This window comes from Quercus suber, unplaced genomic scaffold (genome assembly GCF_002906115.3).
Source record: "Quercus suber isolate HL8 unplaced genomic scaffold, Cork oak 2.0 scaffold_321, whole genome shotgun sequence".
Lineage (NCBI taxonomy): Eukaryota > Viridiplantae > Streptophyta > Magnoliopsida > Fagales > Fagaceae > Quercus > Quercus suber.
This window is the reverse complement of record NW_027069775.1, coordinates 823196-827566: the sequence shown is the minus strand read 5'-3', so window position 1 is coordinate 827566 and position 4371 is coordinate 823196. Positions and strand designations below refer to the sequence as shown.

At 34.3% G+C, this 4371-nt stretch overlaps 1 long non-coding RNA gene across 2 annotated transcripts; it reads right to left on the bottom strand.

Moving 5' to 3' along the window:
* Positions 1-1508: 1508 nt before the first annotated feature.
* Positions 1509-4054, bottom strand: LOC136071520 (uncharacterized). Of its 2 annotated transcripts, XR_010632821.1 has the most exons (4): positions 3877-4054; positions 3223-3267; positions 2430-2684; positions 1509-1776 (listed from the first exon to the last, which is right to left on the bottom strand). It is a non-coding gene; the product is annotated as an uncharacterized LOC136071520 (long non-coding RNA). The 2 variants fall into 2 exon arrangements; XR_010632820.1 differs by lacking the exon at positions 1509-1776 and having other exon boundaries at positions 2290-2684.
* Positions 4055-4371: the final 317 nt, after the last annotated feature.

Sequence of the window (4371 nt, the reverse complement as noted above, 5' to 3'; positions counted from 1 at the left end):
AAGTCCCAAAAACGTTCTAGGGTTTTCCTTATATATAGAAGTGTTTTACTTGAACCCCAAGACGTTTAAATAGAGTTTGGGCTGAACTGGAACTCTGCAGAAAAATAAATCTGTACGTGGTTCGATCGATCGAGTCTAATTTTCGATCGATCGAGCCTTACAGATTTAGTCCAATAAATCTGCACTCACTCGATTCCAGTTTTACAAATAAACATACTTTGAGCAAGCCTAAACAAGACTAAACAACCTGTTTTGATCATGGTTTGCCAACACTACACATTAGAGTTCTAAATACATAAAATCCTAAATCTTTAGAACCTAACAGTGGAAAAAGTATTTGTGTAGCCAAATCCAACAGCGTCATTCGATATTTATGAGCATATTATGACCTTAAATAGACTTTGATAAAAGGTTTAAGTTAGTCACTGAAGAGCAGGATTAATTGAAACTACTATTTTCCATTTAGTTAGGTAAGTTCAATAGGAGAGAGAAGCCTGCATCCCAATTGCCTTGCTTCTTGAATACATACTCCTTCTCTTGCTTGTGAAAATGATGCAGGGCCTGATGAGCTGCTTGCTGATTTGTGCTTGTAAAATTTGTTCTACAATCTAGTTAAGGTAGGGCATGGTTTTCTTTAACTTAGCAAATTTTTTTCTTGGTTTTTTGCTAGGAGAGAGGTAGACCCTCTTCTCCTTCTCCCTTAAAAGAGGTGTTTGTTGTTTGAGAAATCGCGGATTGGGGTTTTAGCGATATAAAAGTTGAGAGGGCATGGAGAAAAAACTTTTGTGATTAACATGGCAAGTTCTCATGAGGTCAACAAAAAGTCACTTTGGTTTTATAGTATTGATTAGTCACTAACCCATGCAATGTACCGAATCCAAATAGATAACAAATATTAAATAACTTCATTTTATTCAATACTACAAGGAATTAAAAATGAATAATTATAAATTTAAAGCATAAGAGAAAACAGAAAAAGGGAGAGTGGAAAAACAACCTTCACCGAGGAGAGAAAAGCAGATATAATAATGCGGTTTAATATTTGTATTGGTGGCTTGTTATTTTATAGTGATGTTTTTGTGCGAAAGAAAGAAACCCTAAGCCCTCGTTTGAGATGAGAGAATGGAATAAAATGGAAAATAATAAAAAGAATCATTTTAGAATAATCTTCTCTTTCCTTGTTTGGGAGTTTTAATAGAGGGAATGGAAAGTTCATTCTCTTATTTGAGAGTTGAAGTAGGAGGAAATGGAATGAGTAAGAAGGAATACTCATTCCTCTGTATTCTTTTATGCTCACATTTGGAAGGAGTGTGAAAGCTCGAAATTGTGTGAAAACACAAGAGCTGTTTAGACCTTCAAATTAAAAATTACGGCTCGGTTGCTTTTACTCTAACTTATCTAAGTGCGGAACAAAAGTAAATGAAGCTCAATAAACGATAAAACTACTCTAGTGCATGAACATGAACAGCAAGCAATAAAAGTAAAGCACAAGAGTAAGGGAAGAGAGATACAACCACAAGATAACACCAGGACATGTTATCGAAGAGGAAACTGAAGAATTCGGTGAAAAATCTCTCCACCACCCTCCAAGTGGTAAATTGATCCACTAGAGAATAAAGTTGGAGTACAAGAATAACAAAAAACCCTCCAAGCCTAGTCTACCTAATGTACTTGAGCCCTCCTAGCTCCTGCTACTAACTGACTTCACCAAGCATTGTCTTCTCTAGCTTTCCGAATCACGCAATACGCCTGATTACATCTGCCAAGCCTCACTAGCTGTCATGCCCCAAACCCCAAAGGGTCCAAAGTATAAGAAAGACATCTCAAAGTACTTGTAAATTTTTCCTTTTTGACAATCCAATCCATATAAATCATATCAAGTACCAACATAAAAAATTATCATAATAATTTCATTGAATATACTCTCAAAATAACTCAGAGGTCTAAGCAATAATTAGAAGGACCATTAGCCACAAAAGAATAGAGGTCTGAATAAATAATTACATATCATCATCTTGTCCCATCAGTGAGAATAAAGTCACAATCACTATAATATACAAAAAAATGAGTCAAGCCTATTCTAAAATGTACATCATTTAAGTCTAACTACTGTTAGCCATCAAAAAGCTATCTCAAAAGATTGTTGCCTACTCTGAAAAGTTTATAAAATAATAAAATGAGACAGAGCCTAGTAAGTAGCATAATTAATAGGGGTGGGGGAAATGCAAGTTTCATTTTCAATAATAATAGTATGCTATGACAAGAATGATTTAATAATGAAACACAAAGTTTCTCAAAATAAATACCTTAAAACTATATACTATAATCTGTGAGTATCAACAATATAATTTCCAAAACAATAATATCTAACATAAGGTAATTTATCACAAATATACCACACTACCACATAGACTAGTCAAGGAATCTACCCATTCACAACTGGCATGATATTGTCCTCTCTGGTATGCAGACTCTTGGCCCCATGGATAGTAGCCTCACCCATACCCTCAAGGTTTTTCACTCCCCCCATGAGCAGCAAAGAGAGCGCGTCAAATAGGACCTCTCTTGCATGTGGTCTCTTGGCCCCATAAGCAGTAGCCTCATCACCCACACACAATCAAGGAACCTCTTCCCCCCATGGGCAGCAAGGAAGAATGCGTCATCCAAAATAAAAAGGCACTGACCTGGATTTTATTCCATTGTCACAAAGATTATGGAAACCAAATCAGGTGATTACCGAGAAATCACACATGGCATGGTGTTAAAACCACATAGAACTCACAGGTTACATATACTTTGAAACACATAGTTTATGTCTAGGTAATTTCAAAAAAAAAAAAAAAAACCTTAAATAATCTAACTTCCAAAAGTTTGTAAGGTTTTCAACTTCGTTCTTGTCAAGATATTTTCTATCAATTTCCCACATAACAAGACAAACATCTTTAAATTTTCTAATCTACCATAAAATCCAAGATTTCCTTATCAAAGGTTAAATAAAAGATGCTCATTTTTCCATATCAACGATTCATGCATTTCTCCAAATGCAATACCAAATATGATGCATTTTCATATATAATCATATATATATATATATATATATTAACATTACGACACAATAGTTTTTAGGAAAATATAGTTTCTATAAGTAATTTCCAAAAGCGTGTCTACACCAAAAACAACATTTATGTTATTTGTCAAAAATCTCATTAAAAAGCTACTTACCTCGCAACCGCAAAAGCCTACTTCTCCAAGCTCCAAGGAGATTAGCTAGAACATAAATAATATCAAGTAAACCTATCACAATAAGCATAAGCTTGAAATTGTATCTAGTTACAATTTAGGAATTGCCAAAAGAGCACTTAATTAGGCAAACCTAGTATTTAACCTCATCAATAATAATATATTCCACTTCCAAAGTTTCTCAATAAATTGATTCACAAGACATAAACTCCAATTTATAAAGTTAACCCATTTAATATCATCTCCAACATCATGACTAGCTTCCATAAAATTTACACTACATCATTAAGAGACCCATGAAAGCAAAATCAAAATATCCTCCAAGACAAGAAATTTAGAACTTCAACTAACTCCAAATAAACCCAATGGCAATGGAAAAATTAGATTTACCAACCATCACATGTTATAACTCAAAACCCCTAAATTTTCCACCATAAATAAACCTTAGGTGGTCATCATTAACATAAACCATGTACCCACTCATCAAATAATACCACCAATACAAAACCCATACATAAAAATACATAAATATCACTTTCAATGCACATAAATCACATGGGTATCATTATTGAAGCTTAGATAAAAATAATCTCAAGCAAAAGTCTAAAACCCACCAAAAAGATTAGAAATTTTTACCTAAAAAACAAAAGATGTGAAGGTGCTTATAGGTTCTCAACAATTTTCCGGTAATCTTGCCGAAAAAATGATGGTGGAGATGTTGATTTGGAGTGGGTACTATGGGAGAGGATGAGGGAGTATGAGAGAAATGTTTGTGTTGTGTTGAGAGAAAATGAAAAAAAGAAAAGAAATGAAGTAAGTGAGCCAGCCAAAGGAATAAGGAGATGAGTGAAAATGAGTGGTGGGGAAGGGTGTTAGGTGGGGCACGTGTGAACTTAAAAAAAATAAAAAAATAAAATAAAAAAAGAAGAAAAAGATCTTCTTCTCTTTCTTTTCTTTTCTTTTTTCTTTTTTTGTGTGTCTGACTGACTGGGACGTTACACCGGCTTCTTTTGACAAATCCCTAAAGCTTCCCAAGCTCTAAAACACTCTCTACACTCTGAAAAGGTGTGGGTTGTGTTTGGGTACACATCTCCTCTCAAGGTATGAAAATGGGAGAGAAAAGGAGAAGAG